Source organism: Lissotriton helveticus, chromosome 4_2 (assembly GCF_964261635.1).
Source record: "Lissotriton helveticus chromosome 4_2, aLisHel1.1, whole genome shotgun sequence".
Taxonomy (NCBI): domain Eukaryota; kingdom Metazoa; phylum Chordata; class Amphibia; order Caudata; family Salamandridae; genus Lissotriton; species Lissotriton helveticus.
Window position 1 is genome coordinate 128796567 of NC_136064.1, and position 25277 is coordinate 128821843.

At 48.3% G+C, this 25277-nt stretch overlaps 1 protein-coding gene and 1 pseudogene across 1 annotated transcript in view; both read right to left on the minus strand.

Moving 5' to 3' along the window:
- Nucleotides 1–25277, minus strand: part of LOC144752108 (nicotinamide N-methyltransferase-like) — a 193568-nt gene that overhangs the window by 158714 nt on the left and 9577 nt on the right. The gene's annotated exons all lie outside the window — the stretch shown is intronic.
- On the minus strand, nt 13470–13597 carry LOC144752313 (U4 spliceosomal RNA; annotated as a pseudogene).

Genomic DNA, 25277 nt, shown 5'->3' on the forward strand with positions numbered 1-25277 from the left:
ACCGCTCAGGTTCCCTATGAGTGGGGGGGGGTCTCTGGTACTCTGCAAGTCGCTGTGAGGACCTACATGCCTGTAGATTGTCTGCTAGGGAACGATTTGGAGAACTCCCCTTGGGGAAAGGTGGAGAAAACGACTAATCTGCGCATGGTGGGTCTACCCGACTGGGCGTGCGTGACCACATGGTCCATGGCAGCCAGTAGGGGTGTTGAAGAGGTCCTGGAGCCTGAGGGAGAGGCCCAGGAACCGGCCTTAGAGAGAAGGCGTAGGGGGCGCGGACAGCCGGATCCCGAAGTTCCCACGGCCCAGGAGGAAGCAGACCTTGAGGGGGATGCCCTGGAGCCTACCGGGGGAACAGATCGCCGAACTGGGAGACCTGCCTGAGCTGACCCATTGGCAGCAGGAAGGGGGTCCCTCCAGGGAGGAATTCTGCCGAGAGCAGAGAGAGTGCCCTTCTCTCGTGGGGATGCGGCAGCAGGCTGCAGACCAGGCCAATGGTGTTCAGTCCGGAAAACACTTGGTATACTGGGGGAACGATCTCCTGTATTCAGAGTCTAAGGCTGCTGAACTTGGGTCAGCCCATGTGCTGGTGGTACCCCAGAAGTTCAGAGCCTTCCTACTGGGTTTGGCTCACGATGTGCCGTTAGCAGGACATCTGGGGATGGACAAGACCTATGACAGGCTTGTCACCCACTTTTATTGGCCCCAGATGCACCGGAGCTCAGATGCTCACTATAGGACATGCCCGACTTGCCAAGCCAGTGGTAAGTGTGGAGGGAAGAACAAGGCTCCCTTCCAACCATTCCCTGTCGTCAGTACCCCATTCCAACGAGTGGGAATTGACATTGTGGGGCCCCTTGACCCCAAGACAGCCATGGGCAACAGGTTCATCCTGTTCTTGGTGGACCATGCCACCCGGTACCATGAAGCCATCCCTCTGAGGACAGTGACGGCCCCCATGGTGGGACGAGCACTGATGGGAATTTTCTCTCGAGTAGGATTCCTTCTAGAGGTGGTGTCTGACAGAGGTACCAATTTCATATCGAAATATATGAAGTCCCTTTGGCAAGAGTGTGGTGTAACGTACAAGTTCACCACCCCTTACCATCCCCAAGGAAACGGGTTGGTTGAGAGATTCAACTGAACCTTGAAAGGTATGATCATGGGCCTAGAAGGACCAATGAGGCGTAAGTGGGACGTCCTCTTGCTATGCCTACTGTTTGCGTACCGAGAGGTGCCACAGAAGTCGCTCGGGTTCAGTCCCTTCGAGCTTCTGTACGGTCACCCGGTCCGAGGACCTCTGAGTCTGGTTTGGGAAGGCTGGGAGCAGTCTCCCAGGAAATCTCCCCAGAATGTATATAGCTACATGCTGGCCTTCTGAAACCAGACCAGGCGCTTCAGGAAACTTGCTGAGGCAAACCTGGAAGCCAGCCAGGAAGAGATGAAGCGGTGGTACGACCAGAATGCCACTCTGGTGGAGCTTCAACCTGGACAAAAGGTGTGGGTCTTGGCCCCGGTGGAGCCCTGTGAACTTCAGGATAAGTGGACGGGTCCATTTGAGGCTGTGGAGCGCAAGAGTCCTGTCACCTACCTGGTGAACTTGCAAACTCCCAGGAACCCTTTGAGGGTCCTACATGTTAACCGCCTTAAGCCCCACTTGCAGAGGTCCGAAGTGGGCATGCTGTTGGCAACCGATGACGGAATGGAGGAGGAGACCGAGCCTCTTCCGGACCTCTTGGTGGCCTCTGAGCGAGACGGGTCAGCGGATGGAGTTAACCTCTCACCCTCCCTGACCCCTGAACAGCAGAGTGATTGCTGCCAGCTGCTGGGGCAATTTTCTGACTTGTTCTCCCTGGTTCCTGGTGTCACAGATTGGTGCGTCCATGATGTGGACACGGGAGACAGCTTGCTGGTGAAGCACAAGGCTTACCGTGTGACTGACAGGGTACAAGCCTGCATCAAAGAGGAAGTCTCGAAGATGTTTGCTCTTGGGGTGATTGAGTCCTCCAGCAGTCCTTGGGCCAGCCCAGTGGTCTTGGTCCTGAAGGCTGCGACGCCGGGAGCCACACCCGAACTATGGTTCTGTGTGGACTATCGAGGACTCAATTCGGTCACGAAGACTGACGCGCACCCCATCCCCAGAGCTGACAAGCTCATCGATCGGTTGGGGACTGCCCGGTACCTCAGTACGTTTGACTTAACGTCTGGGTACTGGCAGATCGCCTTAACTGACGGGGCCAAGGAGAGGTCCGTGTTTTCAACCCCAGATGGGCACTACCAATTCCGGGTTATGCCCTTTGGGATGAAAAACACCCCTGTCACCTTCCAGAGGTTGGTCAACCGGGTGTTGGTTGGACTGGACGCGTTCAGTGCCGCCTACCTGGACGACATCGCAGTGTTCAGCAGTACGTGGGAGGAACACTTGTGACACCTATGGGAAGTGTTGGCGGCTCTGTGCAAGGCAGGCTTCACGGTCAAGGCAAGCAAGTGTCAGATCGGGCAGGGTTCAGTGGTGTATTTGGGACACCAAGTTGGGAGCGGCCAGGTGGCGCCCCTTCAACCCAAAATCCAAACCATCCTGGCTTGGGAAGCCCCCAAGACCCAAACGGAGGTGAGGGCCTTCCTCGGACTCACCGGGTATTACAGGAGGTTCATCAAGGGATACGGCACCATTGTTGCCCCCTTGACCGAGCTGACTTCGAAGAAGCAGCCCTGGAAGGTGATCTGGACTGACGCCTGTCAGGTAGCATTCGACACCCTGAAGACGACCATGTGCACGGCGCCCGTGCTCCTGGCTCCTGATTTCTCCAAAGAGTTCTTAGTGCAGACAGATGCTTCAGAGCATGGGATTGGGGCTGTCCTCTCACAGACGACTGAGGAGGGATGGGATCACCCTGTGGCCTTCATCAGTCGGAGGTTACTTCCACGGGAACAGAAGTGGAGTGCGATTGAGCGAGAAGCTTTTGCTGTGGTCTGGGCCCTGAAGAAGCTAAGACCCTACTTGTTTGGGTCTCACTTCCGAGTTCAGATGGACCAAAGGCCCCTCAGATGGTTGATGCAACTGAGGGGTGAGAACCCGAAACTGTTGAGGTGGTCCATTTCTCTATGAGGACATGCCACACTCTAGGCTTGTCCTTCCTTACGCTTCAATGCACCCTGCACGTAGGCCTACCCTAGGGGTGACTGATATGGAGGTTAGGGAAGGTTCAGGGACTGGCAAGTGTGGGCACTTGCACAGTCAGCGTGACAGTACGGGACTGTACGCGGGGTCTGCAATGGCAGACCCGAGTCATGTCTTACGAGGCCGCTTCTGTGGGTGGCGCAACCAGGGCTGCAGGCCCACTAGCAGCATTTGTTTCTACAAGCCCCGGCACTCCTCGTGCACGTTACTGGGGACTGACAGTAGACCAAATAAGCCAATCGTGGAAATCAATTGTACATACACTTTACATTGGGAGCACTTGCACAGCGGCACGGATTGGCCGTGGCGCAGTGCCCTGAGCATCGAACACCAGCAAAATATCTGAGGCACATCAGCAAAAAGTAGAAGGGAGACTCACGCCAAGGTGCCAAGTCTAAAAGCCAGTATTTTAGGACTGGTTTAGTACCTTTGTGACTTTGAGCACCTTTAAAAAAAAAATTCAGTCAGAGGGTTTTTTTGTTTAATTTTCTCCTGCTGGATCTCTTGGCGGCATTTGATTCGGGCAACCATAAGATTCTGGTTGACCGTATGCAGAGTCTGGAGATCAAGGACACAGCATTAGATCTCCTCCAATCCTTCCTCGACTTTGAGCCCAACATTGTTCAATCTTTATATCATACCACTGGTCACACTTATCAAAAATTCTGTCTTCTCCCTGACAGCATATGCTAATGATACCCAAATTGTGGTATCACTAGTGAATACAAAATCAATTCTGGCTCTGCATTTCGGACCTGCATGTGCAATGTGAGCAAGTGGATGTACAACAATTGTCTCAAACTGAATGCCACAAAATCAGAGGCCATCATCTTTGGCAATAACCCTTCATTCTGGAAGCTGGCATGGTGGCCGCCTGAGCTGGGCCCACTCCTTGAACCCATAAATAAAGCAAAAAATCTTGGCTTTCTGTTCGATAACCAGTTGAAGCTCAATGACCGAGTGAACAAACTCACATTTGCCTCATACTGCTCTCTAAGGCTTGTAAAAAAGATTGAAAAATTCCTACCCCCTGAGCTTTTGAAAACCGTGATCTTTGCACTGTTACTCACAAGGACCGACTACTGCAACAGACTCGATCTCATCCTTACTACAGGCCCTCTGAAGAGGCTGCAGATGCTGCAGAATGTAGCAGCACGGTTCCTCTTCAAAATTCAAAAATACGAATCTGCGAGAGGAGCCATCGGGACCCTCCACTGGCAACCGGTCAGACAACGTTGCAGGGTCAAGGCCCTTTGTCTGGCCTATAAATCACTGCACGGTCTAGGGCCCATCCATTTCAAGGAGAAACTTAAATGGTTTTATCCCAGGAGGGACTCTTCATTTGTGTTCTGCCAGGAACTTGACTGTCCCCCCATTTAGGAGGACCACTTTGGGTGCCTCTATAGTGCCAATACGCCCTTGAGCATGAGTTTGCGCTTTACAAATCATATTCATATTCCTATCATACATCTCTCTCAGATGACTTATGTGGGTAGTAGTGCATGGAGAATAACAAGACTCTCCTTTCAGATCTCTTGCTCTCTCTCAGATGATGGGTGAGGGGAAAGACTTGCCTCTCCTATTGGACCTCGGGCTCAGATGACGGGTGTGAATAGTAGGGTGTGTTAAGAGAGACCAGCCTCACTGCTCAATCCTTCCCGCAGCTGATGGGAGTGTGCAGTAGTAAGTGGAAATGGACTATCCTCAATGCTAACATCCCTCTCGTTGATAATAGATGTGCATAGTAGGGTGTAGGGAGAGACTGCACTCTACTTACCACTCTCACCAAGCAGATGGGCGTAAATAGTAGATTCTGATAAACACCATCTCGAGTAAGACTCCTTACCACAGTAACACGTGTGCATACCAGAGCATATTCATACATCACCTACTCCTTTCTCCTGCTCAGGTTCCTGCAGGAGTCTCGTGAGATTGTAACTCTAGTTTGTATTAACAATCTAATCATCACTGAACTTATCTCTTAAGCTTCTTCTCAAAAACAAGGATCACAATATGCATCCCTACTAATAGGGTGCATTGAAAACTCATCTACTCCTTTTTACTATACACAATCCCTAGAGAGTTCCACAAGATCATAAAACATAGATAAAAACAATAGAAATATTTAATTACCAAATATTAATCCAACACAGCGCAAAGCCTCCTGTTTTGAGCAGCATAAGGTTGGCTTCAGAGACTGGCATGTATCCTGGCCCTTCGGCCAACCTCCTCATGAGGCCAGTGCCACACATCACCAGCCTGCGGTCATGCACTGTGGCCGACCCACCATATACAACTAACCCCATGCAGCACCCAGTCTTTGGCCATGTGCAGTGGTAGGTTGGTCACAAGGCCTGGTCTGCAACCAGTCTCTGTGTCCAACTCGCTAAAGGCAGCCAAAGGCAGCCAACCCGCACCCCCCCTCCACGGGCCACTTTTGACCCTGGGCACCCCGGCAACATATTTAATAGGTAAGGGGCACAAACCCCCTTCCCCTCAGATGATTTTATCCCCAGGGACCCCATCCCCCAGGGTCCAACCACATATGTCAAGAGAAGGGGGGCACAGGTTATTCTCATGCAACTTCTATGATTTTTTTAAACATTCCCAGATTATGCTTGTTACTTCCTCTTTCTATGTGCGCTGCATTCTGAAGAATATGCCACTGTTGATTGTTTTTGTGCAAGAAAGCATTGCTTCCTTCTAAAAACCGCCCTTTATGCAACACCGGCACCCTTGCACCATGGTGAAAGTGTGCCTAGGCAGCCAAAATGACACCAGCAAAAGGGACTATAGCAGAAATTCTTTTAAATATGGCACATTCCTGCTTTTTCCCTATCACGCAACCCAGCAAATTGGCATGTTGCACTATATGACTTTTTTTTATAAAAACGCCCCTGAATGGTTAAGGGGCCATTGCTCACTGAGACCCTGGAACCAACCTACACATGAATGATGTGGCCCAAGAAATCTGACACCCTTCTTAGGTGGCACATATTCCATTTCAGAGAGGACCTGTCTGGGCAATTCAGGCTGGACTTTTCATATTGAAGCTCTACCAAGACTAATTTGCATATGACTGGGACTGGAGTGATCTCAGGTTGAATGGTTGGTATACTAACAATGGGTCAGAATACTACACTGAGTTACTTTACACTCCTTTTTTTTATACCCAAATACCTAAAATTGTAGGAGTACATTCTACTAGTAGTACATTTACGTTTGTGAACAGTGCCACAGTATCCAATGTAACGAAAATTGTAAACTTTAAAATGTAAATATGCAACAATGGAAATTCCACTGCCATCTACCAAAATGTGGTGCACAGATGTACTTTTGATTGCAGCCCATGCACTATTCATACTTGGGGCAAGCTGATGGGTATGGAGGCTACATTCTGTGTCTAATGTGATGTTGATTCTAGTTTACATAATCTATGGAAGAATATCTGCAGCTGTATTATCATGGAACAGTGAGATATAAAAGATTCATAAAAAGAACTAGGGAAATATATCTGTATATTCCATTCATGAAGGAGCATGATTTTATCGTCAGAGGATTTTATTGGGATTAGATCTGTACAATTCGTCCCATCTCAGTCACTGGTGCATTCTATATACTGAGTTGCAGAAACAGCCTCCTGTGTTTTATTCCAGTTTTCTAGTTTTGAAATGTACATAATTTGTGCAATGTCAGTGAAAATAGGAGGCATTATTGACATTTATCTTGCTTTTCAATGCACAATGTACAAGACATTATGGATAGATTGTAAATATTAATATACTTTACAATGTACTTTTCATCATCTATGTGCTTTTCAGATTTTACATTTGTTCATTCTGTCAACTGTCTATTCCTGCTTTTGATTTCATTAACAACAAAAATGTGAAATACATTTATTATTCATTCTTGTCTTTAAATAACCAGACCCGATGAAACAATTAATGCACCGAAAGAAAGAAGCTCTCATAACAATTCTCAGAATTCAATGCATAAACATAGAGCATATACAGTGATATTTCACCACATCTTCAGCTTGGAAAACAGGAGTTATAGGAAACATACCTGAGGTGAATATGTTGTTGAAAGAAGGTAACATCTGAATAACTGAATCATAGAGGAAGGCAGAATCATTTGCAGTATATGTTTCCAGCATTAAAGCTGCATCCAAGTATCGTTCATGGAGCTGTTTCAGCTCAGAAAATGATGCCATTTTCAAGTATTCAAAGTTTCAAACTCTACTTCTTCTGTTTGTGCAGCTATACTTATAATAAATCATCTAAATTGCAAATGATCGATGAACAGAAGTCAGTTTGATTTGTGTGCGCTCCAAACCTCATCCAAATTCTATTCTTCTTTGATGTCAGCTGAGTGAAGCTTAGAAATATTTAGCATTCTGTTTGCAAAGCATAATGTTGTGAAGTGTGTCACATGCACCATCACCTTAATTGAAACAGATATGCTTAAAGTACCTTGAACGTCTCACCGAGGTTCTAAATGCCGCCAATATCTCCTACCTTATATACGCCGATGATACACAAATCTACATAAACATCTCTTCCCCTGTGAAATTTTCTCCCTGAATGAGGCCTTGAAGCTAACAGTCCACTGGCTCACCACCAACCAGCTTAAACTCAACGCAAATAAAACTGAATTTCTTCTGATCTCTCCACCCAAACCCAATCCAGACATCCAGGAATGGATCAAGACCATCTCAGCACTAAACTACCCTCCTCGGCGAAATCCCTTGGAATAACCCTGGACGGCAGCCTGAACAATCGTGGCCATATAAACTCGATGGCCAAAATGGATAGATTCCACCTGAGTTACCTAAGAAACCTAAAGCCCTTCATGATGTGTCCGACCTTTATACGGCAGTACAGACACTAGTCATTTCCAGATTAGAATATGGATGCTCTACTCTTGCCGGTCTACCCAAGAAATCTCTGGCCCCATTAAAAGCCTGCCACAACACCGCCTCCAGACTACTAACCGACTCAAAGCAAAATTACCACATCTCTCCCCACCTCAAAGCGCTGAACTGGCTTCGCCTAGAGGCCAGAATCGAATTGAAACTGGCCTGCATTACTCACAAAGCTCTTTATAACAACTCCCCAATATTTCTTGCACAAAAACTCGTGATATCAGGAGGACCCAGAAACTCCCGAACTGCCAAAAACCTACTGCTGCAACCTGCATGTTTCTGAAAGAAAAAAAACTACAATCAGGCCATCACTGGGGCTGCGCCAATGATTTGGAACTCTCTCGCCTAATGAACACGTTATATTAAATCCTTTCTCTGGACGATACCTATTCCTGCACTCCTGGGCATTCTCCAAAGAGTTGAGACTATGTGCCTTCTTGTACAATGTATCTACCTGTTTTAATTTCCTTCCCACATGTAGCTGGGACTTTAGACTGCGTGTTTTCTTGCATTATGTATCCACTATTTTACCCAATTGATCCCTCCCTTCCCATCGCTTTGTATACCACCCTTAATACAGTAAAGTGCTCTGATACCCTCATAGGTCTGGTTCGCACTCTATAAAACTATAAAATAATATATAAGGGAAGACAAGTGCAGAAAGAGACAACAGGGGTGCAGAAATGAGGTGCAGACGGAGGCAACAGACTTGCATAAAAAGGGAAGAAATGTGCAGAAAAGGCAGGAAGAGTGCAAAAAGAGGAACAAGTGGTACATAAAGGGAAAAGAGGGTGCAGAAAGAAGCAAGACAGGTGCAGAAAGAAGCATGGAAAGTGCAGAATGACCCCTCCCCACCTTTTTTTCTGTTTTTTTTTCTTCCTTTCTTCTTCACTCCCTTTTTTTTCTCAACGCAGAGGTAAATATTTGTATGGAATTTATGAACATTTTGAAGATCTAAAGGATTGTGTGTCAGGCAGGTTGTATAAAGACAAAATTATGTTAGGCCATCAGGGAAACTTTTTTGATATATACTTGCTCAAGGTGATTGTATGAAATCAATACTTAATTAGGTTATCAGGTACTTTATTAGCATATTAGATATATAGGGGAGGCCCTGGGAGAGGTTAGCTATCCACCACCGGGACCGTTGGTCCTAAAGCCTCAATACAGGAGGGGCTTGAGGGGTGGAGTCTGGTTACTGACTGCACTACGGGTAGAGGAGGGGGGATGGTGGGTCAGGATAAGGGGGATAGGGATGGAGTTAAAATAGAAAATGCAGTTCATAGTAAATTGAAGATGAGGATGAGCGTATGGATGTCAGGAGATAAGGTCATAAAATGGAGAGGTACATCAGTTTTTGAAGGGGGATAAACGGGTCCAGGGTAATTTAAGGTTATGTTCATTTAATGTGGGTTGTTGCTGAGCTTCTGGTGATGCAATCTGACTTGTCCACCACAAACCGCGGAGTAGCCATTTTAGCAAAGAATGGGTTTCAAAGCACTGGTAGAATAGCGGTTGACAAGCAGGGCCGCTGGGTGGTTATTGAATGTGCTGGGGGGGAATTTGTATTTATTATATGCTCTGTATTTGGGTCTAACTTTGACGAAGCCTCAGTGTTAGAGGGTCTTAATCTGGAATTAGCGCCATGGCCTACCCCGCTGATCTTGAGTGATGCTTTCAACATCCACTTGGATAGTCAAGACCTTCAAAAGGAGTGGAAATACTATACAGGCAGAACACATAGAGTTTTCAAGGCATTACAGCACTTGGTGGAGGATCATGGTCTGAAAGATGCATGGTCTATGTTGCAGATATCAGACCCGGGACTTATGTTTTATTCTCATCCTCACAACAAATTGGTTAGGCTACATTACTTTTATGCACCATCAGATCTATTAACGGATGCCGGAATACAAGTCTACCCAAGAATCACATCAGATCATGGCCCATTAATGATAGACATCCCGACTAGATGTAATAGTAATTCTTCCTCACAAAGATCTAATTCATTTGACTTTAAGCTTTTAAAAGAGTCTAATTGTATAAACCACATGAATGATTGCATTCAGCAATTTTTAGAAGTCAACCATAAGTCGACGTACAACCATATGTCTGGGATGCCCTAAAAGCAGGGTTTAGGGGAGAGACACTGAGCTATGCGCTTTATAAACAGAAACAACTCAGAGCTGAGGTTCAAGATTTTGATGGGAGGATTAGGTTGGCAGAGGTAGAACTGATAGCGAATGGAGGAGATACTGCCCCTTTACAATCAGAAGGAGCACGATGCAAAGCCAGAATTAACCTTCATTGGAGCTGAGAAATTGCTATTAAATTTAACTTGATTAAGAGAAAAAGATACGAATTCAGTGAAGCTACTGGACGGTGTTTGGCACAAAGGCTAAGGTCCAAAGAGGCTTCAGAGAGAATCCCAAAAAATTCTGGATAGACAGGGTCAATTAGTGGAAACCTCACAGGAAATATTGGAAGTATTTTACTTTTTCTTTAAAACATTATAACCCGAAGACAATCAGAGGGAAGAGGATATTGAGACATTCTTCAAGGACGTAGAGGGTGTAAAACTGGGGCAAGTAGAGGCATATATTTTGGATGAACCATTACCATGAAAGAATAAGAAGAGGCAATAAATATTCTGAACAGTGGAAAAGCAGCGGGTCCAGACAAGCTGCCTCTGGAAGTCTATAGAACATTCTTCCAGGAGCTAAAATTTGAATTACTGACTACCCTACAACAAGCACAGGTGGGGACAGTTCTCCAATCATGGGAGGAAGCAAATATTATTGTTTAAAAAAAAAAGTATCATAGCTCCCAGGGTTGTATTGGCAAATTTCCCTAGTAAACGCCAGTGGGAAGATATATACAAAAATGTTAGCCACTCGCCTAGCAAATCTTATCACCCCACTTGTATCATTGAAACAACATGTGTTTTTACCCATTTTGGCTACCGTAAATCACATTGACAGGGTAGTAGCATTGCTGGAGAAAGCTAATGTACAGCGCACTACCTTAGGTTTAGTATTATTAGACGCCGAGAAGGCATTCAACCGTGTGTCATGGAGCTTTCTCTGGGGGACATTACAAACCATGGGGTTTGGCCCTGGCTTTATTCAAGCAATTCAAGCTGTTTATAGGACACCCAATGCTCAAATCTGCATTAATGGGTTAGAATCAGCTCTGGTGTATATAACAAGAGGCAAGTTAGAACCGTCTAGGGAACAGCTACAGCAACTACAATCATGCTGTATGAGATTTGTACGGACCCAAGGGAAACCACGAAGAGCAATGCCCTTTATGTCACCGCCTCAAGAGAAAGAGGGGTGGGCTGTACCTAATTTTACATTTTATTATTATGCATGTATTTTGCAAAACATCTGGATAATACTCACTGGAGAAGATATTGATAACTCCACAGAATACCCCTTCATATATCAGATGATATTGGGGCAGGAGTAAGGTATTGTCTGTTTAGAAAGCTGGAGTATAACTATTACAAAAGTACGCATTATAAGGTAGTAGGAGCTGCCTATAAGGTATGAGGAGTAGTACGGAACAAATTACAAATCGTGGGGTGCTGCTTTTACACCCCATTAAAAACACCCATTTTACTACCTGCGGTTTTCACTGAGTTGCTCAGAAATGGAATAGATAAGGGAGCTACATGTATAGGCAAAATGTATAAGGACGAAGGTCGGCTTTCCTTTCAGATATTAGTTGATAAATATAAACTCCTCCAAACAGATTTTTATTAAATTCCTCCAGATGCGGGACTTCTTGATGAAAAAATAAAGGACAATAGAGCCATACGTGTTAGTCGAGCCTATTAGACGGAAGCAACAGATTGGTGGGATCTATAGCTGCTTATTAGATACGCAGAGAGAATATCTGGAGGCCCAAAATATAAGATGGAGAAATAGATTTGGAGACATACACATGAACAATCAATTGATACAGCAGAGAAAATTTTAATATCAACCCATCTAAGAACACAACATTTTAGAATTATATTTGATCTATATCATACCCCTGCGAAGATGATGAAATAGGGGGCTTAATGATGGGAAATGTTTTAGATGTGGTGCAGATGTGGCTAACATTATACATATTGTTTATACATGTAGGAAGTTGATTCAACTTTTGGACCACATAGAGAAGTTCCTCTCGGAAATTACGGGAGATAAAATTAATATCACACCATCCATTATGTTAATGGGCATAGGGGAAGAAATAATTGAAGGACATCCAGCTTTTGAATTCAGTTTTTTGATTTTTATAGCAGTGGCTATAAAAAGAACACAACATTTTAGAATTATATTTGATCTATATCATACCCCTGCGAAGATGATGAAATTGAGGGGCTTAATGATGGGAAATGTTTTAGATGTGGTGCAGATGTGGCTGACATTATACATATTTTTTATACATGTAGGAAGTTGATTCAACATTTGGACCATATAGAGAAGTTCCTCCCGGAAATTACGGGAGTTAAAATTAATATCACACCATCCATTATGTTAATGGGCATAGGGGAAGAAATAATTGAAGGACATCCAGCTTTTGAATTCAGTTTTTTGATGTTTATAGCAGTGGCAGTTGTCGGTCTATGTATAACCTCCTTGTATCTTTTTTTCAAAGTTCTGTAGAAATATTGGTGTTAAGAACCCACAATTTCCCTGATGTTCTAGAGTTTCAGTCTTGATTGCATCAAAGCCTGGTGGCTCTAAAGAAGATGCCAGAATGGGAGAGCTGCTTGTTGGTGGCAGTGTATTTGGACTGGGACAACCTGCTCGCATTTTCCGAGAATTGGAGCAGTGGAGGCCCCTGGCGATTCTGATAAATCACTTGCATATTTATGTTAATTTCCCGGCCATGGGCAGTATTGGGACCGGCGTCTCCCAATTTGAGTGCTCTGGTCTAGTATTGCAGAGGAGTGAATATTGTGAGATCCCTCCAAATGGGGGATTGTTCCATTGCTGGATTTAGTCCTTTCTGGTAAGTCAGGATGGGGGAATTCTTAACAGTAGAATGGTGTTTGCATAAAAATTGAGTGATGAGGCCTGGTTTTTGTGTCTTTAAAAATTACTTTGAGTCAGGGACTGCATTTCGTGAACTCTTTAAGATTCTGGGTGAAATCGTTTCCTTGACGTAGGGAAGCAGTTTTTTTGTGGGCATCCTGTGATTGAGGTCCAGCTGTCAGTGACTATATCTTACCCCAGTAGTCTTTGCCCTCCTCCTTGGGGATAGCCGATCACCAGGAGGGGTGGCTGTGGCAAGCCAACAAACCACCTCTCCCCAGAGGGCCAAAAGTAGTCAGGAGACCCGGGGCTATAGCCAACCTGCTCTGGAGGTTAGCCTCTGGGGAGCCCGTGGATCAACTATTTTCAAGTTGACATGCTAGGGTCTTGGGTAAAGTTTTCAATAGGCAATAATCGCGCCTCTGATGGACCTCATTGGCTACAATACTGCCACTGCACAAAGATGTTTTGCACATCTGTACTTTCATGGTGACATACGTACTCTTTATCTCCAAATGTTGTTTTTTTTAGTCCTATATACTGGGCTTTGTGCTAGTCTTTAGCAATCACATAGGTGTGGCTGCGTACACACTCACAGTCTGTTTATTAACCCAGAAACATGTTTGAATGGTGTGAGTGAGGTGTTTCTTGTCCTCATCTCATCATACACATGTGAATGGCTGTGAGGAGCAACATGTGTGACTGCTTAGCTTTGTGCCTACACAGATCATGTATTTTGTGCATTTACTCCACAGTCAGATGAAATTACAAACTATGCTTTCTACCATTTTGTGATAGACTACTTTAATGAACTGAGTTTGTTTGCCTAGTCTCTATTTGTGAGACTTACACTCCTCCTCCCACCCAGCCCAACTAGACCACCAGGAAGAGTGTCATCCAGACACTGCTGATAAGTGTACTTGCAAGATGGTTGTCACTGGTGGCTGGTGTTTTTGGCTCAAAGGGAAATTTGATAGTTGTGATAGGTGAAGAGATCAGTCCCCAGTGTCAGCCATCTTTCTAGTACACTTCCCTTCACTGGCAGGTACCTGTACAGATTTCTTTCTTCTATTGTAGAACTTGGTGATGTAATTGAATTACATCACTGAGTATTTCTTATTTTATTTATGTGATTTGTAAAGCGCGCTGTAACCCTGCAGGCATCCTGGCGATGAGAGAAAGGTTCAACGGAACAACAGTCAGTCGTGAGAGCATGAGGAGGGTGTGTTTACAGGAGTCTGTTACTATTGCCCCTGAGGGGTTATACCCTTGGAAAGAGCCAGTTCTTGATTTTTTTCCGGAACAGCAGCAATTCGCTGATATTTCTGATTTTCATTGGAAGGCTATTCCAGAGGCGGGCTGCTGCTACGCTAAACGCTCTACCGCCCTGGGTCTTTTTATTATCCTAGTTATTCTGACAAGACTGGTAGAAGAGGAGAGGAGGGCTTGTGTGGGCTCGTACCACTGGAACTTGTCCTGAAGTGGCTTAGGGCCCTGACCATGCACTGCTTTGAATACGGTGCATAGGGATTTGAATAGGATCCTCTGAGGCACTGGGAGCCAGTGCAAGTCAGCCAACGCTTAAGTTGTTGAGGATCGGTGGGTTCGTGAGAGTGCCAACTTATCTGCTGCCGCCTGGATACTCTGTAGCCTGTTAATCAGATATCCAGGTGATTCCAGTAACAAGACCTTTACAGTAGTCCTGGTGACTAAGAATGGTTCTAATGACTACAGTTGTTCTTGCCTGTACCGGTAGCAAAGGTAGCAGCTTTCAGGGACCTCGCATTAAAGTAAAGCAACTGCCCACCAGTTTGTTAATGTGTGTCTCCAGATTTAGATTTTCATTAAAGCTGACCCCCAGATTCCGCACCGTATTCACTGGTGTCAGTGGTCCATCCGAGACTGGGGGCCAAAAGTCTGCAGGCAGGCTTCTGGCGACTCTCCCCACCTTGCATTGTAGGATCTCCATTTTTCCGCTGTTGAACTGGAGCGAGTTTCCCTTCAGCCATGTCGCCATTTCATGCATACAGGCATGGAAGCCTACATAAGCTGTGTGTCGTCAGCGTAGTTAATCACGCTGATGTCATGAGCTTTAATGATACCCAACAGGGGTTGCATGTAAGCATTAAACAATATGGGACTGATGGATGATCCCTGTGAAACCCCATGTGGAACTCTGGCAAATTCAGATTGGTATGGAGGGAGTACCACTGCCTGCCATCTGCCGGACTAATACGATCGCATCCAGTTAAGCGCCATTCATTTCACTCCAAAGGTCTCCAGCCTTGTCAGGAGAATGTCGGGGTTTACCGTATCGAACGCGGCGGACAGGTCCAGCAGTATTAGAATTGCTGACTCACCCCTGTCTGCCCTCATTCGTAGGTTGTCCAATATCATCACAAATGCTGACTCAGTCCCATGGGCTGGTCTAAACCCAAAATGTTCTAGGAAAAAGAGTCAGTTGAAGAAGCTTGAGGTCGCTGTACAACTATGAAGATGTACTCATGAATAAATACCTTTTACCTACTAACCACTATAAGCGTGGTTACTACAATTTTTGGCAACAAGGTTCTGCGCAGGGTGTAGGTTACTGCGGGGCGTACTAATTCTTAGCACACTGGGTCGTACTCGTGGATCTGTGAGGGGCGTCACGTTCTACGGCAGACTAGACTTCCGGTACCACGGTACGGGGAGGCCTTTCTTGAGGTGCAACATGGGTCTTGGTGTGCAGGAGGGCAAAGCGAGACAGTCGGGTACGTGACGACGTACAGACCGTCCGAGGCTATGGAATGCGCTCCGTGCAGATTCCGGCGGGAGAAGGTGAGAGGTGCACAACGCGCTCCGTTAGCGGCGAGGTGACAGGAGAGCAGGCGGCCCGGCTCTGAAGCGCAGAGCGACTCAGGGATGAGCGGGCTCTCTACGGCGGGGCGACCAGGCTCCGAGCTGTCACGACCTGGGAGGGGGCGAAGGTACCCGAGTCACAACTCCGGCGAGGGAATAAGAACTAAGGCCCACAAGCAGACGGGCACCAGCAGATAGAACCCAATGGTCCTGGGGTTCCGTTCAGGGGGCAAGCTCTGATCAAGCCCTTGGAGATCGTTTCAGGCACTAGTCTACAAAGTCCTTTCTGGTCCTTTCCTCTCCGTTATAAGCAAGGCACCACTGTAGGCCAGTCTTACAGGATTCAGACCAGTTTCCGTCCTTCAGCTTCTCTTGGTCCTTCTAGTCAGGCAGAGGTTCGTCGTGGTCAAAACTGGATCTGATTTGTAAGGAGCGGGCTCCTATATTCATACTGAGATTCTTTTGTCTTTGCAGGCCAGGGGGCCTGAGCCTAGTTCAACCCGGTTCTGGAGTACTCTGTTTACAGGAAGCTGCCGTCTTCTTTCAGAGTGTGGGCAGGGACATCAGACGCTCCGCAGGGGGGTGGAGCGAGCCTTTTGGTGGTGGAGCACAACCCTACTCAGAGTCAAGGACTACTCCACCCACCCATCCTGGTGCAAGCACCCTATTCACCACCTGTCAGAGTCCACTTGCTTACCAACTCTATTCTCTTGAAGACTTGCACAGGAACAGAAGATGCTTGCTTTCCGACTCCCACCTCCAACCAATCAGAATCAGAAATATATCATGACTCTAACTGATTAGATAGGGGGAAGGGGAAAATTGGATAAAATAACGAAAGAAATAAAACAGAAGAGACTGGTCCTGATCCTCTGGAATTCCGTAGGAATCTTCAATCAGCTTGCCAATCAGCTTCTCGAAGAACCCTAGGAATACTAAACACATACAAGATAATAATTTCACTGTACCTATGGACTACTCTGGCTTCACTATTACCCTATCTAGTAACACCTACCCAGGAATCTGTAACGACCTGCTGCTCTTCTATTCTGAAGTGTAGTTTTGCCTATTCTGTATTTCCAGATGAGAGGTCTACCACTTACTCCTGTAAAATAATAAATATGTTATTCTTTTTCTTTCCTGCTCTATGCTCTGTGTTAGTGCTATTAATACTACTTGTTTTCTCCACCTACCAGTATTGTCTAAACGTTGTCCTTATATTTTTCTTTCTTTATATTTTGTTCTTTTACACAGGGTTCTTTATCCTGAATAACCTCATTCAACCCTCAAGGTAAGTTGTGTTTTCTTCTCCTTGTAAATTACTCAGACTGTGCTGAAAAACCTCTGTAACACTGTCCCTATCTCTTTCTAGGTTATACTTGAAGTCTTCTGTCTAACTCTGATTCAGCAGACGAAATGTAACTTTTGGTGAGCAGCCTTTAACTCATTTTAATAGTTCATGAACCTTTTCTTGCATAGGAAATGTTGCTTTAACAAAATATACAAGTCACTTGAATTTCGAACAGATAACAGGGAACCTCCACTTAGCTCTGTAATTCTCCGCCACTCCAAATGATTCTCTCGCTCTCTCTCTGTCCTTCTGTAGAATAATGACTGGAATTCTCAGCTCAGGGAAATGATTCTTCGCTGACACGCAGTTTCCAGAACTCAGTTTTCTACTTTGAAAACGAACTCTGCCTTGAACGCTCTGCAGCCTCTTTGTCTCGTGACACTTCAAGGTCAAGGCAGCGAAGGTTAAAATAAACACTACGCTGACTGAAAACGTTTCTTTCTTCTACCTTAATTTCGAAGACTCTCTCAGGCGCGACCTCCACGACCGGATTCCTCGGTGAAGTGCGCAGTTCCGAAGGGACGCGCGCTGCACCTGGACTCCAATCACGCGCTGGAAAAAATCTAGACTGCCAACCTAGCATTCCTCGTATTCCACAAACGGGACCACGTGCAGTCTCGGCTCGCGCTCCATTTTCTTGTGTTAAAGCACATTGAATCAGCATCAAACTTACTAGGAAGAGGGATCCTGACACCACCTGGGGGTTCCAACTGTCCCCGGGAATCTCCCAGCCCTGTCAGTCACACAAACCCAGACAACAGATACACATCCTGGCAGAGGCGGGCTAAATAGTTAGGCGCGCAAAGGCTATCTTTCTAAAAGTAACATTTGCAAACACAGGATATTAAAATAAACCTTACTAAAGGAAGTATTTTATTATTCTGAGTTCAGGCATACTAAACTCGACCTGCTACCGTGTTCCCTGAGTCTGCCGGGACTATAGCGTGTAATAGTTTTGACAGCTCATCTTGGCCTAAGAGAACCGGTAGCCCTTCCAAGGTGAAGAACGAAAAGGGCGGTAATTCACTATGAGGACATGCCACACTCTAGGCTTGTCCTACCTTACGCTTCAATGCACCCTGCCCGTAGGCCTACCCTAGGGGTGACTGATATGGAGGTTAGGGAAGGTTCAGGGACTGGCAAGTGTGGGCACTTGCACAGTCAGCGTGACAGTACGGGACTGTACGCGGGGTCTGCAATGGCGGACCCGAGTCATATCTTACGAGGCCGCTTCTGTGGGTGGCGCAACCAGCGCTGCAGGCCCACTAGCAGCATTTGTATCTACAAGCCCCAGCACTCCTCGTACACGTTACTGGGGACTGACAGTAGACCAAATAGGCCAATCGTGGAAATCAATTGTACATACACTTTACATTGGGAGCACTTGCACTGCGGCACGGATTGGCTGTGGCGCAGTGCCCTGAGCATCGAACACCAGCAAAACATCTGAGGCACATCAGCAAAAAGTGGAAGGGAGACTCACGCCAAGGTGCCAGGTCTAACACGTGCCCCTCCAGCTGAAATGTGGGGAGAACTACCCTTGCCCAGGGAGTTCCTCATCACTAAGGCGGAAAAACCTTGACAGACCGTCAGCATTGGCGTGGTCTATGCCAGGGCGATGTTCCACCGTAAAGTCCATACTCTGTAAAGAAATGGACCACCTCAACAGTTTCGGGTTCTCACCCCTCATTTGCATCAACCATCTGAGGGGCCTGTGTCCATCTGAACTCGGAAGTGAAACCCAAACAAGTAGGGTCTTAGCTTCTTCAGGGCCCAGACCACAGCAAAAGCAAAAGCTTCTCGCTCAATCACACTCCACTTCTGTTCCCGTGGAAGTAACCTCCGACTGATGAAGGCAACAGGGTGATCCCATCCCTCCTCAGTCGTCTGTGAGAGGACAGCCCCAATCCCATGCTCTGAAGCGTCTGTCTGCACTAAGAACTCTTTGGAGAAATCAGGAGCCAGGAGCACGGGCGCCATGCACATGGCCGTCTTCAGGGTGTCGAATGCTACCTGACAGGCGTCAGTCCAGATCACTTTCCAGGGCTGCTTCTTCGAAGTCAGCTCGGTCAAGGGGGCAACAATGGTGCCGTATCCCTTGACGAACCTCCTGTAATACCCGGTGAGTCCGAGGAAGGCCCTCACCTCCGTTTGGGTCTTGGGGGCTTCCCAAGCCAGGATGGTTTGGATTTTGGGTTGAAGGGGCGCCACCTGGCCGCTCCCAACTTGGTGTCCCAAATACACCACTGAACCCTGCCCGATCTGACACTTGCTTGCCTTGATCGGGAGGCCTGCCTTGCACAGAGCCGCCAACACTTCCCATAGGTGTCACAAGTGTTCCTCCCACGTACTGCTGAACACTGCGATGTCGTCCAGGTAGGCGGCACTGAACGCGTCCAGTCCAACCAACACCCGGTTGACCAACCTCTGGAAGGTGACAGGGGCGTTTTTCATCCCGAAGGGCATAACCCGGAATTGGTAGTGCCCATCTGGGGTTGAAAACACGGACCTCTCCTTGGCCCCGTCAGTTAAGGCGATCTGCCAGTACCCAGACGTTAAGTCAAATGTACTGAGGTACCGGGCAACCCCCAACCGATCGATGAGCTTGTCAGCTCTGGGGATGGGGTGCGCGTCAGTCTTCATGACCGAATTGAGTCCTCGATAGTCCACACAGAACCGTAGTTCAGGTGTGGCTCCCGGCGTCGCAGCCTTCAGGACCAAGACCACTGGGCTGGCCCAAGGACTGCTGGAGGACTCAATCACCCCAAGAGCAAACATCTTCGAGACTTCCTCTTTGATGCAGGCTCGTACCCTGTCAGTCACACGGTAAGCCTTGTGCTTCACCGGCAAGTTGTCTCCTGTGTCCACATCATGGACGCACCAATCTGTGACACCAGGAACCAGGGAGAACAAGTCAGAAAATTGCCCCAGCAGCTGGCGGCAATCACTCTGCTGTTCAGGGGTCGGGGAGGGTGAGAGGTTAACTCCATCCGCTGACCCGTCTCGCTCGGAGGCCACCAAGAGGTCCGGAAGAGGCTCGGTCTCCTCCTCCATTCCATCATCGGTTGCCAACAGCATGCCCACTTCGGACCTCTCCAAGTGGGGCTTAAGGCGGTTAACATGTAGGACCCTCAAAGGGTTCCTGGGAGTTTGCAAGTTCACCAGGTAGGTGACAGGACTCTTGCGCTCCACAACCTCAAATGGACCCGTCCACTTATCCTGAAGTGCACAGGGCTCCACCGGGGCCAAGACCCACACCTTTTGTCTAGGTTGAAGCTCCACCAGAGTGGCATTCTGGTCGTACCACCGCTTCATCTCTTCCTGGCTGGCTTCCAGGTTTGCCTCAGCAAGTTTCCTGAAGCGCCTGGTCTGGTTTCGGAAGGCCAGCATGTAGCTATATACATTCTGGGGAGGTTTCCTGGGAGACTGCTCCCAGCCTTCCCAAACCAGACTCAGAGGTCCTCGGACCGGGGGACCGTACAGAAGCTCGAAGGGACTGAACCAGAGCGACTTCTGTGGCACCTCTCGGTACGCAAACAGTAGGCATGGCAAGAGGACGTCCCATATACGCCTCATTGGTCCTTCTAGGCCCATGATCATGCCTTTCAAGGTTCGGTTGAATCTCTCAACCAACCCGTTTCCTTGGGGATGGTAAGGGGTGGTGAACTTGTACGTTACACCACACTCTTGCCAAAGGGACTTCATATATTTCGATATGAAATTGGTACCTCTGTCAGACACTACCTCTAGAGGGAATCCTACTCGAGAGAGAATTCCCATCAGTGCTCGACCCACCACGGGGGCCGTCACTGTCCTCAGAGGGATGGCTGACCCAGGTTCAGCAGCCTTGGGCTCTGAATACAGGAGATCGTTCTCCCAGTATACCAAGTGTTTTCCGGACTGAACACCATTGGCCTGGTCTGCAGCCTGCTGCCGCATCCCTACGAGAGAAGGGCACTCTCTCTGCTCTCGGCAGAATTCCTCCCTGGAGGGACCCCCTTCCTGCTGCCAATGGGTCAGCTCAGGCAGGTCTCCCAGTTTGGCGATCTGTTCCCCGGTAGGCTCCAGGGCATCCCCCTCAAGGTCTGCTTCCTCCTGGGCCGTGGGAACTTCGGGAGCCGGCTGTCCGCGCCCCCTACGCCTTCTCTCTAAGGCCGGTTCCTGGGCCTCTCCCTCAGGCTCCAGGACCTCTTCGACACCCCTACTGGCTGCCATGGACCGTGTGGTCACGCACACCCAGTCGGGTAGACCCACCATCCGCAGATGAGTCATTTTCTCCACCTTTCCCCAAGGGGAATTCTCCAAATCGTTCCCTAGCAGACAATCTACAGGCATGGAGGTCCTCACAGCGACTTGCAGAGTACCAGAGACCCCCCCCACTCTAAGGGAACATGAGCCATCGGACATTGGCTCTCAGAATTGTCAGCATTGACAACCCTACAGTAGGCGTGCGGTACTACCTGCTCTTGAGACACCAGGTGCTGCCTCACTGCAGTCACACTGGCTCCTGTATCTCGAAGAGCCTCCGCCTTCTTACCGTTGATGGTCACTACCTGCGCATATTTTTTAGTGTTATTGGGCAGGTGGTTTTCCGGGACCATCTCACTGTCTCCTAGCGAGACTAGGGTCATCTGAACGGGATCCCCACCCAGTTGGACGGGTACTTCCTCCCCAAAGTTAACATTAGCTAGTTGCCGGGGTGGAGCACCAGTGGGTGCGGGTTTTGCGAACAAGCGACACTTAGGGTCAGAGGCAATGTGACTCAGGTCGCCACACCTAAAACAGGCGATGGGCCCTCTTTGAACAGGTTTACCTGTCGAGGCCCCGGTTGATTTCGGGGGTGGAGGAGGCTGAGAACCTTTCCCTTGGTTCCCTTGGGGATTACTTTGGGGGCCTTTTTGGAACCCTTTCTATTTTCCCCTGTCCACCCCACTCTTCTGCTGGGGACCCTGCCCACCTTTGGCTGAATCTCCTACTGGACCTTTGTGGACCCTGGTGCTGAGCCAGCGGTCCGCTTCCTCGGCAAGCTTCCTCGGGTTGGACAGCTTGCTATCGATCAGGTGCTGGCGTAACTCAGGAAAACAATTATCCGACAAGTGCTCCCATGCCATCAAATCAAGCAGCCCTTGAAAATCAGTTACTTTGCTGCCCTTCACCCAACCATCCAGCGCTCTGCAGAAAAAGGTCACATACTCCACATACGTACCCCCTTGAATCTTCACACACTTCCTAAACAGCTGTCGGTACATTTCAGGAGTTACCCAAATCGATTCATCAGGGCATCTTTCATGCGCGGGTAGGAGTTGGACTCTTCAGAAGGAAGATCTAGCAGGGTATTCCGCCCCTCGGTCAGGAACCGTCCCCACAACCCCGCTCCCTAGTATTTCTCAGGGACCCGGTGGGAGGACATGGCTACCTCGTAGGCCCGGAACCACTGCCCTATGTCATCCCCCTTAAAATACTCCTTCACCACATCTTTCGGTACGTAGACCCTTGACTCTACCTGGGCTGGCGTTGTGCTGCCACCAGGAGCTGCGTCCAAGCTCTTTGCTTTCAGCTCCAATTCTTTGAGTCGTATCTCATGCTCCAGCTGGAGCCGTTTTTCTTCCATTGCCATCTGTCCTTTCAATCTGGCCATCTCCACTTCATGCACTCTGGTTGCGGCCCTGTCCGCCAGCTCTTCTGACGACAGACCTCCCGGCACTTCGATCAGACTCTCGGGTGGATCCACTACCCCCCGATTTTCCGGATCTCTCAACTCTTTCCAAGCTGTGAGTGCCTTGATGTGCTGGGCTCTGGTTTTGCAGCCCGCTTGGGAGACTCGGAACTTTTCGCACAGGGCTTTCAACTGGTCACCCTTCGTTTGCCCAAGTCCTTCCCAGTCAACTTCGTCGAATCCAGAGATAACAGAGAGTGCCCTCACGGGGAGTGAACCAGGCATGGTTTCGGATATTGGAGATCTCTCGGCAAGGACGTAATCTGTGGCTCGTTACTTGGTCTGCTCTCACTACGTGGTGATCAGTAATTCACTGTATATAAATCACAAATGCAAATCCGAAATCCCACCGCTGCCACCAATGTTGGAACCAGAGGTCTCTGGTTGGCACAGGTATGCACTTGTGACAAGCAGGGACCCTCAGCTCCACGTCAGGGCAAGGGAACTACTCCTTCGAATAACCCCTGCTCACCCTCTAGGTAGTGTGGCGCGAGCAGACAAGGCTAATCCTCAGGGCGATAGTAAGTTAAGCATTTATGATCACACACAGTAAACCCACTGACCCACCACAAATGGACACCAGTTGTGTAGTTGTATCAAAAATACGTATACTTTATATAAAAGATTGATTCAAGCAGGATTATCACAAGACCATATACATGTAACGACTCGAGGCCAACAGATGATACTTAGGCAAGCTTTAGTCTTTAAATGTTCGTTGTTCAGCAAGGTACGATGACAGGGAAATAATAACGTTGCGGACCCTGTATCCGATGTGAACTCGAGACAGAGTTCAAGTGTACCTTGCTTGTGGAAGTCCGAGGCGATTCAGGCGCGGCTGGTGAGGGCGGACTCCGAACGAGGCCGACAGTTCTCCAGAGGATCTCTCCGGCTCAGGTCCCCCTCGAGGTACGAGGTAGAGGAGCAGGACTGTGGAGGGTTGCGGCGATCCGGGGTCGATGCAGCTCACGGGGCGAGGTGCCGTTCAGGCCTGCGGGGCGTATACTTCTTAGCACGCTGGGTCGTACTCGTGGATCTGTGAGGGGCGTCACGTTCTACGGCAGACGGGTGCAACACCAGGCTTCCGGTACCACGGTACGGGGAGGCCTTTCTTGAGGTGCAACACGGGTCTTGGTGTGCAGGAGGGCAAAGCGAGACAGTCGGGTATGTGATGACGTACGGACCGTCCGAGGCTATGGAATGCGCTCCGTGCAGATTCCGGCGGGAGAAGGTGAGAGGTGCACAACGCGCTCCGTTAGCGGCGAGGTGACAGGAGAGCAGGTGGCCCGGCACTGAAGCGGCGAGCGACACAGGGATGAGCGGGCTCTCTACGGCAGGGCGACCAGGCTCCGAGCTGTCACGACCTGGGAGGGGGCGAAGGTACCCTAGTCACAACTCCGGCGAGGGAATAGGAACTAAGGCCCAACAGCAGACGGGCACCAGCAGATAGAACCCAATGGTCCTGGGGTTCCGTTCAGGGGGCAAGCTCTCGATCAAGCCCTTGGAGATCGTTTCAGGCACTAGTCTACAAAGTCCTTTCTGGTCCTTTCCTCTCCGTTATCAGCAAGGCACCACTGTAGGCCAGTCTTACAGGATTCAGACCGGTTTCCGTCCTTCAGCTTCTCTTGGTCCTTCTAGTCAGGCAGAGGTTCGTCGTGGTCAAAACTGGATCTGATTTGTAAGGAGCGGGCTCCTATATTTATACTGAGATTCTTTTGTCTTTGCAGGCCAGGGGGCCTGAGCCTAGTTCAACCCGGTTCTGGAGTACTCTGTTTACAGGAAGCTGCCGTCTTCTTTCAGAGTGCCGGCAGGGACATCAGATGCTCCACAGGGGGGTGGAGCCAGCCTTGTGGTGGTGGAGCACAACCCTACTCAGAGTCAAGGACTACTCTGCCCTCCCATCCTGGTGCAAGCACCCTATTCACCACCTGGGGGTTCCAACTGTCCCCGGGAATCTCCCAGCCCTGTCACTCACACAAACCCAGACAACAGATACACATCCTGGCAGAGGCGGGCTAAATAGTTAGGCGCGCAAGTCAAGTCAAGTCAAGTCATATAATTTATATAGCGCACTACATACCCAGAGGGTTTCAAGGCGCTTAGGAAGGGGAGGAGGATTACTTGTCAAATATCCACGTTTTAAGTTGCTTTCTGAATGCTAGGTGGTTCTGGGTAAGGCGAAGGTAAGCGGGGAGTGAATTCCATGTTTTAGCAGCCAGGTATGAAAAGGATCTGCC